This window comes from Camarhynchus parvulus, chromosome Z, assembly GCF_901933205.1.
Source record: "Camarhynchus parvulus chromosome Z, STF_HiC, whole genome shotgun sequence".
NCBI lineage: Eukaryota > Metazoa > Chordata > Aves > Passeriformes > Thraupidae > Camarhynchus > Camarhynchus parvulus.
Window position 1 is genome coordinate 16,938,398 of NC_044601.1, and position 12,179 is coordinate 16,950,576.

Below are 12,179 nucleotides of genomic sequence, written 5' to 3' on the forward strand. Positions count from 1 at the left end.
CAGTCCTATCACCCTTTTCTTCCAGAAAGAAAACAAGTTTCCAGCAGGACACAGTTTAATACAAACTCTACCCAGCTCTCCACAGCGAAGTCACATCCCTCATTCAGGCCAGCAAGATATAGCAAGATGATTTGCCAGAGTCACAAGAACAGTAGGCAAGGTGTGCCCAACAGCTTAACTTCTGAGTTTTCCCCACATCCCACTAGAACCAGAGAAGAATAAAGCAATTTTGCTGTTGAACTGTTGCTACTATACAGATGAAACCCCTGAATAATGGAGAAGCCTGGGGAATGAATGACAGTCAGAATAGCCTAAAAACATTTTATTCAGAGCAGAAGTTCATTTGAAAATGACATCTGACAAAAAGACAAGAGCAAAGAATTTCCCCACAAGAAATATTAATTCTGTTGTAGTCTCTTCTTTTCAGCACACTTCATCCTGAAAGCTAGTTTGTCTCAGTCACCAAATATTTGTAATCCAACTCTACTGCTGACCACCAGCACCCAGCCCCAAGAAATAAATAAAAAGTCAGTGGAATTAACTGCCACTCAGAGCTAAATTCTGGAGAGTCCTGCTTATGTGCTGATCTTATCACAAACTGGCTTCAGGACTGTCTAAATATGCCAGTAGCTGTTCCCAGCTTTCCAGTGACAACTCCAAATGTGATGTTTTTTCCCCTAAGGGTGATCCTCCTAGAAATCTCAAAATTATCTGAGCTATCTCTGAGTTAATTAGATGGAAAAAGATTTTTCAAGAAGTTTAAGGCTTAAAATATATCCCAAAATGCCAAAAATGTCAACTAATTATAAGATATTTTTAATTTGAAGTGAGAACAATTTGCTAGAAGTCTGTCAATACACACTCTGAGCTGCTGTGCCGTGCCACTTCTGTTCTCATTAACCAAGTTGATAAGCACATTTTATACATCAAAATGAGCATAAGCCTGGGCCTTACAAATGTATCACTTTAGAAAGCCAAAGAGGCAACAGGACAGAGGTGTTTTGAGTGCCCATCAAAAATGCCGTTAAAAGGTTTCATTTTCAGAAAGTGAATGGGCACTTCAGTCTATGTTAGTTCCTCTTTTAAAAGTACACTTCAAATTTTAAAGAACTCCGCAAAAACTGCGGCTGCTACTCTCCTTCCTCAGAGCTGCTGTTCACCAGAGATTCAGAGGGGACTCATATGGATTTGAGAGTCAGAGAGGAAGAACAAGCTTTCATTGGCAGTAATGAAAGAGGAAGGTAGTATGTCTCTGACATTTTTAAAGTAAACAAAGCCAGGAATTGAAGCAGAAGAGTGATAGTGAAAGTCAGAAGAGTCTTAGTGAAAGTACACATTATAATGTAGTGATAGAAGCATTGTGGAGACTGGGAACATCAAATGGATGCTGGACAGGCTCAGGCACTTATCAAATCAAAGAACAGCATCTAAAGCCAGCACAGGTTCTTTTGTGCTACTTTTTAAATCTAACTAAATTATCAAAATGGTTGGTTTGATTAAGCCAGTTTCCAGTGATACACTGATCAGTGTGTTCAGTGTATGTACTGCTTTCACGACAGAAAAATACAGAATTGTCATAGTTTTACCGCTGTTGTTCTAAGGGCCATTTCCAAATTAAATTAATATACGACTCTATTAAAATACTGAAAATACGCAATCAAATGGAAAAGTCAGACCATAACTTTGGCTAACAATTTCTCTTTTTAATGATCGCAACAAGCAGCAGGAGCAAGGAACAATGAAGAAATGGATCAGTCTCTGCTCTGCCGAGCTCAGCCAAACCCTGCCAGAACAATTCTGCTGGGAACCTGCCCTGGTGTGTCCCTGTCTCAGCCCCACATTGTGTGAAACAACATGATGTTGGGGCCTGAATGTGTTTGAATTCTCATGGCTACATTTCCTACTAATGCACCTGGTCCTCCAGATCTTCCTTGATATTTTGGCCATAGTCATCCTCTCCTAAGTGTAAGCAAGCTATGCCAGTAAAACACGTCTTGAAAACATAGGGACAGTCAGAACAACAAACCATGGCACAAGCAACAACGGTTTGTTCACCTTGCATATACTTAGTTTTAAAATCAGGTTAAATGACTCTCTGGTTTTATTGATAGTAGTTCCCACACCAGCATGTGGGTTCTCAAGAGCACTGCCAGCAAAAACCTCTTCTTGTGCTCACTCTTGGGGCAGGGTAGCAGCTAATAGGGAACTCTAAAATTGGAAATAAATGACCTATTTCTGAGGAAAGTTGATAGAATAATATTTAAAGGTTTGAGATTGGCTTCACACTGTCTTCCTTACAAGGCTACAGGAGTAATGTGATACACACTAACAGAACAGAATTAGAGAGACAAAAGATCTGTACAAACCAACTCATCAACTTAAACAAAAACAATCTTTACTGCTTTACTTGTACAAGCTTTATTAATATATGTACATCTATTTAATTAGTTTGCCAGTAGGGTTTGGTGCAGGATGCTAATACAGGTGCACATTTCATCTGATTCCTTTTTCTGGTCTGTCATCTTCCTGAAACCTGCCCTAGAAGAGCAATTAGGAAAAAAAAAGGGAAGCGAACTTCTTAAAAGTGAAGCTTTTTCAAACATGGGTGGATCTTGTTTGTATATTAGCAGCTCTGTTAGGGAATTCTTCTCAACTGGCACTACTAAACTTGGTCCACATTTAATGAGATACAGAAATAGGGCACAAGCATGTATACAGATAGAGCTGCATTTTTCCCTGGAGTGCTGGGGAAAAAATGGCTGTTATTAAGCTCAACTCAAACAACGCTGGTGTCACTGTCCCAGAACACGAGGCATAAGATGTCCACTTGAATTCTTGGGTTTAATGGTTAAAAAATAAGATCCCTGTTCTCAAGTATCAGTCCCTGAGAAGAACTGTTAGGAAGGAAGCTGCATAAGTCCTCAGGTGCATCTGCATGCAGGCTCAGTCATAACAACTTAGTAACTCAGTGATTGAAGCAGTGGTGTTTGTGGGTTTGGTGGTGTTTATTTATCTGCTTGGTTGGTTTTGTTTGCTTATTTGTTTTGGGGGGTGTGTGTGTCTGTGTGTGTGTTTAAGTGAGTATAATCCTAATGTGCCACCAGTTTAAAAGTATTTGAAAATTAATATGACAGGAGATTACTTTTTTGCACTATTTTGTTGAAGTGGTCAACTTTAGTGGCTAGAAAGGGACTAAATGAAATGCATAAAAGTCACCCTTCCCTGCCAGTACTACACCCACTACACCCTTAAAAACTTTTCCTGATTCATGCATGAATTATACTAACAGATGTTGCATAAAATAACGCAAAAACATGTAGAATAAAGCTGGTAAAACACATAGAACACTTCCCTTCTGAGGTACATATGGTGATGTGAATTTAGTAATTTATACAGACAGTTTTCTGCTCTTTTCCCCTTTTAAATCCAGAAACACAGGAGAACAGGAAAATTATGATGCTCAGAGCCCCAAAAGAAATTACTGTAACCAACAGATTCTAGAGAAAAAAAATCCAGAGCTTTGGAAGCATTCTTTCCCCCTGGATCATGATTCATCTCTTTAGTCAATTAGATAAAGATGGAAGAAGATTCCCAAATGAACAGGATACACTTTCATGATTCAGTAGCACATACCAAAGTTTTCCCCAGAGCTTGTGCATGTCTTTTAAAGCAATATTCCTAACCTTTCTAATAGATGTAGATATGTTTTGGAGGAAATCTGATTTATTTTAAATACAATATTGTTTTTCTCTGTTATTAATAAGGGATTAAATAAATAATTCTTTGCCAGTATAATACCTGGGGAAAACTCTCACTTTCACACTACACTGCATATAAGTCTCACACTGAGCAATACAACACTTGAGTCTTGTTACAATACAGTATTTTAGTAACATTTCTGAGGAATTATTCTGAGGATACAGTTTTCTCCTGGAAATCCAGTATCTTACCGTCATCAGATAAACAAAAAGTGAACTTTGAACTCTCATTAATTATAAACTTAAATAAAACAATCTATTTTTAAAATTAAGGACAGCATGATTTACAGTTATAATGGATTAATGATGGTTATTCACCACCAAAAGTAAGAACAACAATTTGTGCTGATAACCCAGAATTTTAATATGAAAAAAATGTATCCTCTTTTTTGTTAATTCTGTCATAATACCAGAAAAGTTAAGCGCTGTGTATGTTATTACTTGGGAAACAAGCCTGCAGTAGCAGGTAAAATTACAGTTTCAACTTAGTGAGTTTGAGTGAAAATTATGGAAAAGTCCCGAAGACTGTCCAATGTAGAGAAGAAGAAACAAGAATTCTGTTGTACAGGTGAAAAACTTTGGCACTGCTGATTCACAGTTGTTTTTTGGGATGGAGTAAGATACATATGTGATCTCCTAAAGTTATTGTGTGCGACATGTATTTTTTAAGCTTTTTACACATTTCAGTACTGAATAACCATGACTCTTAACTGATGACAGAAAATACTGGAAGGGCCTTGAGATGCCATCATCTTAATCAATAATCTAGATTCCTGCAGTGAACTTCAATGACTATGATGACTGGTTACCATAAGGTATTTAAAAACCCCCCAAATTCCCAATCTGATTCTGTAAAAATCTTTTCCATTTGGCATAATATGGGATAGTTAATGTTACCAACTACAATGGGACATCTGTCCTTGTCAGATGGGTGAGATGGAAACTATCCCTAACTGACTTAACCCAAGAGGAAGACTGCATGGTTTGTTTCCTCACTGGACACTAACCAGCAGAATCATTCTCCAGGTCCCTCCCTATCAAGCTGTACTGTGAAATACATTTTTAGCAGCAGAAGAATCCCAGATAGGAGATTATGCACTTTGCTAATTTACCAGAGCAATGCATGCCAAAGTCTTACAGTTAGTTCAGAAGATAAGACTTAAAATTTTGGAGATGTAGAAGACAAAGAGCACCACTTTGGATGGCTCAAAGAAAACAACATAAATTATAGCTATAACTACATCTGTTGGCATTCATTCAGTGCTGCTGCTATATTTCAAAATTAAGCCTAATTTTACAGAACTGCACTCTAGTGGTCTGGGTCAGCAATCAATTCAAGAACATTCCTCTACAGGACCAATGCAATATTTAGGTAAGCTGGCATCATCATCAATTAACAGGCCAGCTTTTTTTTTTTCCACCATAATTTGAATGCGAAGCCTATCCACATCAACTTCAATGGACTTGGTCCTAGAGGGTGGGAGTATTGGAAAAGACTTCCTCAATGAATTATCTGTCCAGAATTTCCTAGGGAACCTTCATTAAGTTTTGGCATTGAAACAAATAATAAAAAAATCCGCCTAAAAATGGGAAATGGGCAATGAAAATTGTATCGAAATTACACAGAATTCAGGCTGAACTCTAGCCATCCAAGCCATCCAAGCAACAGGGTGCACATGAGAACAAAGATCTGCCCCGGCATGCTTGAAGAGACAGCTGCCACAGCTTTTCATTTTTTAAAGGGGGGTAGGAAGAAGAAAGAGACCATTTGGTGGCTTGAACAACCCTCTTTATCCTACAGCCATAAAGGTACAGCCCATCAGCTGAAGTCAGAACTGCCTGAGAATCAGTACAGCAGCGCATCAACAAGAGAAAAATCACACTGTGAACAGTGACAATAGGGACAGTTCTGGATGACGCTTTATGTAGTTCTTCTTGTCTTGCTATAAATGGAGTATCAATAGCAGTTGCTAAATCAGCAGGTGTTTCCAGTAGCAAAAGTGAATTTTGCAGTTTAGACAAGACAAACCAGGCATGAATCAAATTATCTTATGATCAAAGTATACATCAAACTGCTCAGGATTCTGCTGGCTGTATTTTTCACTCTGTAAGTCATACAATCCTGTGTTCTTAGCCAAAACTGTGGCTGAAGTCAACAGGAGTTTGGAGTAATTTAAAAGGACTGCACACATCCCTTGTACAGAAGCTGCACATCCAGTGAAGAGAAATAACCATCAGTGGCCACAAGACCTATTTTTTATCAGCACTATTACAAAATATCTATAAATATGGCTTAATTTACTTAAGAGCTCACCTGCGACTTGTACGCTTTGGACAGTTAGGAAAACTAATACAAAAACAAGGGATCGGTTCTCAAAAGCCAGTATCTGTGTGTAACATTTTAGATTTCTGAACACTTACTTTGGCAGAGGCTACGGCAGGGCAGCAAATGAACTGGCATTCAAATATAAAATGAAGATCAATCAATAAAAAACACTTAACACTGAGTGGTCAGAAATGCTTGCAATGAATACACTTAAATTAATACAATTTCAGCTGTAACTTCTGCTATGTGCAGAGACATAAAAACTGTTATCTTAAGACATGAAAAAACTTGTATTTCTCACGGAAAAAAACCTCACACACTATAACAGATACCGATATATACATACACAACTTCTTTGGGTTCCTGAGGCTGCTGAGATCAGAAAACGTAATTGTGAAATTGAAATAAATCCCTGCCAGATAGGCAAAACCTCTGCAAAACACTTACACAGCATGAATACAAATTGACATACCAGAGCTATGAGACAATGGTAGAATCAGAGAATATCATTACAACGTTGAACTGTTAATCACCACTTATAATAAAACAACAAGTTTATTTCATTGGTAAAATCACAACTGGGGGTATACGCTCTGTCTCTTCTAACAGCAGGCTGGTACTTGCACCTAATGTACATCTTCTGGGACGTGACAGGCAATTCATCTTAAGATAAAAACCCAACTTCAGGGTGATGACTGCTCTTTAAGGCTAATGATTAATGTCATCAGGAACTCAAACACTGGTATACCCACAATAGCTGCCGGCCTGCTCACCTCAGTAATAATTTCAATAACTCTTTTTCAAAGAGACACCAGTGTTTCGGAAGTTTACACTGCAGTGGTCCTCAGCAGAGGCCAAACAAAAAGGAAAAAAAAACCCCTTAAAACTCATGAACTCGCTTTGCTGTTACAGAGGAATCTAAAAATAGAAATACTTGGAACAAAGATACAGAGGATTTTCTGTTCAAAAAGGGGAGTCCAGGAAAATCTGAGATCGCCATAAAAAACACATGCTGATTAAAAAATAATTACGTCACAGGTTTCTCAGGATCTTGCTGAACCCCCTCCACACGCCCCCTCCGTGCCCACAGCCCGCCCGTCTCCCAGGACAGCGGCGGAGACCCCGGCGGGGGCAGAGCCGCCCCAGCCTGCGGACACCGCGGGGATGCGGGCACGGACCCGAGGGTCTGTACGCGGCCCCCCGCTCCGGCGGAGCTCCCGGCGGTCCGCCCGGGCCGTGCACGCCGGGGGATCCCGCGGGGCTGGCGCGCACGCCGCGCAGGGCTGCCGATGGCAAGGCTAGAAACGTCCCCCTTCGGCATCCCCTCTTTCCTCCTGGCCTCTTCCCTTCCTCTCCGCGCATCTGCATTCTCCTTTCCTCTTCTCCTCTCTCCCTCCCCGCGATTCCATCTTCCCTCCTCGCTTTTCCCCTGCCTCTTCTCGCACCACTACCAACAGACCCTCACCTCCCCCGCCTCGCCCTGCCTATCCCCCTCTCCCCTCTCCCGCTCGAAACCCGCCGAGGGCCAGCTCGCCGGCGCCGCAGCCACCGCCGCCTCCCTTCCCTCCGCGCCGGGAGCCGCGCTCTCTCGCTCTCTCTCTCTCTCACACACACACACACAGACACAGAGGCAGACAGACAGACAGGCAGGCAGGCAGACAGACGCCGCGCAGACACGCGCATCCCGGCGCTCGGTGGTACCTTATCCAAAGCGCTCCCGCTCCTCCGGCTCGCAGCGTGCGCTGCCAGCTCCGCCCGCGGCCCCGGCACGTAGGGTCCCCCTTCCTCCTCCTCCTGTTCCTCCTCCTCTTCCTCCTCCCCACTTTCCTCCTCGCCCGCCCCCTTCGCCGACGCCGAAAGAGGGGGGCAAAGCCACCGCCCCCCTCGTCCCGCTCCGCCCCGTCGCGCCCGTCCCGTCCCGGCCCGTGGGGCGAAGCGCTCCGTGCGGCGGCTCCGCGGCCGCCCCCGCGGCCCCCGCCCTGTCGCGCTCGGGTTACCCTCCTCCTGCGAGCCTCTCCTGTTACGATGCCCGCGGCGGGCGGGAGGGGAGGGAGCCGGGACTGGGGGGGCCGAGCCCCGTCGAGAAGGAAAGGAACGCGGCCCCGCGGCTCGCCTCCGGGGAGTGCACAGGGCGGGAGCTTCACTCCGCCGCCAGCTCCGGGGGTTTCCAAGCCGCGGGTTTCGGGCTGTTTGCTTTTTGCTTGGTTTTGGTTTGATTTTCTTTATTGGTGTGGTTTGGTTTTTGTTGGTTTTTTTTGTTGTTGTTGTTGTTGGTTTTTGTTGTTGTTGTTTTTGTTGTTGGTTTTTTGTTGTTGTTTTTGGGTTTTTTTGTGGTTGTTTTGTTTTGTTTTGTTTTAAATAGGTAGTACTGCTGTCCCGGACTTCTTCAATGTTGCCTGAATCCCAAATATGCTTGCAAGGATTCCCATTGATCTGCTATTCTTCCTGTGAAGAAGCTCTGCCTTTTAGTTTTTATTTTAAGATGGTTTCAATACCAGCTTAATTATCCCCTCAGCTCCTGTGCTGGAGACGAGGAACAACTAACCTTTTCTTTAAGCTGGAGATGGGAACAATTAACCCTCTCTTAGAACTGCTCATGGGTTTGTAGATCTCCACAGTAATCTCTGTACATCATTACAATTCCTGGCTGAAGAGCTGTAGGTTGCTCTCACGGGGACCTTTGTCCACAGACTGTTCTGTACCTCTTAGCGTCCTTGATGCACTCCTGAGCATGACCCTGATCTAAGAGATCTAAATTTGAGTTGAAGAAATGCACAGGATTTAAGATGTGATCAAAGCACGGATTCATACTGTGGCACAATGATGTTTTTCCTCGATAATACTTTATGAGGATCTTTTGAGCACAGGAGGTGATGTTTCTATGGCCTGTCTTAACCCTGAGACTTTACTCATGCCAGCTCAGAGCCCACCATTTTTAATGACAGTTTGTCCATGTGTGTTATTTTATATTCACCTATATTGGATTTCTGATATTGAACAGTCAGTCTCTTAATGTCCAGGTATAATTCTTCACAATCTTTCCTCTTATTACTGCCAAATAAATTCATTTTGATGAACTTTGCCATTTGACTCCATTCCCAGGGAAGGCATGAGTACATTGAACAGCACACATTGCAACATGACTCTTGCAGAACTCTACACCATCCAGCACCTCCCTCCATTGTGAGAACTGGTGATTTATTCGTGCACTTTGAATTTTATCTTCTAAGCAATTACCAAACTATACCAGGGCTTTCCCTCCTGTTGTTTTCTCTGCTTAGTCTCCTTAAAAGCCTTTGTCAAGAGCATTTTAGACACCCAGTCTGATATGGAAATTAGATCACCCTTATCCACGTTTTTGTTGACCTTTTCAGAGACCTCCAAAAGGTTTGTTTAAGGCAGGACTTTACAGCAGCAATGTTGACTCTTCTCAGGTAGATTGCAGTAAGTGTCCTTCAGTTGTAACCCAATTAGCATCTCTGTATTTGGACAGTACAGGCATGAGGTTTGCAAACCTCTAGCTCTTCAGTCTGTATTGAAGTTTAGTGTCACATTTTCCACACAATTCACCTGTTGCATTCTCTGTTGAGAACTCAAGGACATAGATGCTCATACAGAGGCATGGTTGCTACCTGAACACTGTGTGATAATGAAAATTATTTGTAATAAAAGGTAATGGAATAAGGAAACTGAGCCATACACATGTAAGGGCAGACATGTAAGCTGGTGCTATAATTGTAAGTAAGAAGCTGTCCTAATAATCAACTACACCTGGCCACAACCCTCTTTGCAAATGTATGTGTCTAAAAACATGCAAGAGTATGGTACAGACAAAACCCCATCAAGGTCTTTGACCAGGGAACTGTCTGTCATTCTCCCTACTGGCAACCATCTGTTTTCTCTTTCTCAGACTTTGCTGTAAATTCTCTGGACAAAAGATGGGCTTTTTAATGAACATTTTTTACTTGCCACTAGCATGGGGCACAGGAAGGAGGAAGAGAGATCAGCTCTGAACAGGGGTGTTTCAGCTGCACCATCTAGGAATGTCCCCAGGAATGTCTGCAATGCAGTTATCTGCCCAGAGACAGGACTCCTAGCCTCTGTCCTTCCAGGATAAGGTGCTGGAATCACAATGCGTCCTCATTCAGCCTATTTGCAGAGAACAGGCAGGGAGCAAAGGAAAGCTGCACCTGTGCATGGACGTGCATTGCTGATCCTGCCCTGCAGTCATTAGAGTCTGTACTCCCACGGGTAGGCATGCCATCCAAATGGGGATATGGAAGAAAGAGGCAAAGGAGCATGGGGGTTGCATCCTTTTTGTATGTTTCACAGGTCTGACCGCCCTTTATTTGGTTTTTAGGAACTTCAGCTGCTAGAAATAGAATAAGGCAGTTATTGGAAGGGAGGAAGGGAAATAGTGATTTTTGCTTGTGGAAACCTTCAGAACCATGCATAAAAGTCCCCTCCAGGCCTCAGAATCATAATTAAAATAAGCACTGTCAAGTATAATGCTTCCTAGGGGCCCCATGTTTTGGAGACTGGCAGTAGTGGACTGTGGAGGAAACTCTGTGGAAACCAATGATGCTGCAGTGTCAAACAGGGAATTTTAGAGCTCCTCTTCCTCTATCTTCTTGTTCCAACAATTACCTTCTGCCCCTTTCCTGCTTTCTGGACTCATACAAGATTGGACTGATGCGTGTGACTGCAGCACAGATTTTCTTCCATTACGTAAAGCAATATCACAAATGAGACTGATGCAGTTAATGCTCTGAAATTTTTTTACAGCATTACAGAGAGCTGCAGGTAGCGGAAAGGAGCAATTAATCTTTGCCAGAGTGCAGTCTTCCTTTACTTTTACTGTAATGTTAAAATACCTTTACCTAAATAATGAATTGCAAGATCAGTTGGTATTGTCCTAAAAACTCTGAAAGGAGGAAGAAAATAAAGATAGCTGCATTAACCAAGTATTTGTCAAGAAAGATAGTTATTTTTAACACTCACATGACAGTTCCTCACTTGTCATTCTATTTCAGGCCTATTTTATGTGCTTGTGAACTAAAAAGGTGTTATACCCAGTATCACCTCATTCCTCCTCCAGTGACTGACCAATTTACATCCCAAGACTGTGCTGAACATGTTGGAAAAACTGACAAAAGCAGATCCTGAGATTAATGTGGCATCTTGGAGAACATCAAGGAGCTGCAACTGTGTATCTGAACTTCTGCTTGCAGGCGACTGCAAAACTGAGGATGCTTTTCTACTTCTGCAGCCTGTAGACACGAGGACTAGTGCCACTGAAGTCAGTGGCAACAGCAGATGCTCAACATCTCTGACAACTGGGCCACGTGCTTGTGTGAGACCTTGTTATTAGACAAAAAGGCTCTTATTCCTGCTCTTTTTATCTCTGCCATATAAACTGACCTAGTTTGCAATCTGCCTCTGTACAGATGTGTGCTCTTCCATGGACAGAAAGAGGATGGAACCATTGCCAACAAAGAGTGCCTGGAGTTAGAAAGGGGAAGAGACACAGGGCAGCTCAGGATGGGGAGATAAAGAGAAGGAAATTAAAGACAAAGATGTTTGGAGGAGAGGAGAGAAAAATAAGGAATGAAAAGCGTGAAGCTGTATCAGTCTCTGCTGCTCTGCCTTTATTCAGGAGACAGAGGAGTTACTCTGCTTTTGAACCTTGTCAGTATTGGAGAGCCTGGTTTCAGTGAGGCAGATTTTTTGTTGTTACGCAGTGAACCTTCAAATGGAGAATAATTTGAAGAGGTTACCTCTTCCTATTATAAATTTTTTCAGGTTGCTCTTTACAGCCCAGCACACTATTCATGTTCTCTATGAACTCTAAAAGGTGCTGAGAGCAATGCAGAATAAAGAAAGGAAGGAAAATACAGTGGTAATGATGCTGAATATGCCAGGCACTTTTATAACATTTATTAAACGAAAGGCAGTCGTGAAAGGTGATGCTTGATATGGTAGCCTCCACACTGAATTCTACTGAATATGAAAAATGAGTTTTGCTTGGGATGCAGATTTTTAAGTGTCTCAGACTGGCTGTCAGAAATGTTGTGATTAGATTAATTTTCCTTTTC

The 12,179-nt window shown here is 42.3% G+C and overlaps 1 protein-coding gene across 6 annotated transcripts in view; it reads right to left on the reverse strand.

Annotated features, from left to right (window-relative positions):
* Positions 1-12,179, reverse strand: part of PALM2AKAP2 (PALM2 and AKAP2 fusion) — a 270,694-nt gene that overhangs the window by 86,476 nt on the left and 172,039 nt on the right. Inside the window, exon 1 of one of the 6 annotated variants that reach the window (XM_030969385.1) lies at positions 7,786-7,864. The exons of the other annotated variants lie outside the window; for them this stretch is intronic. The gene's annotated coding sequence lies outside the window, so the exon portion shown is untranslated. Of the gene's footprint in view, positions 1-7,785; positions 7,865-12,179 lie in introns of those variants that run through there. 6 annotated transcript variants of the gene reach the window in all.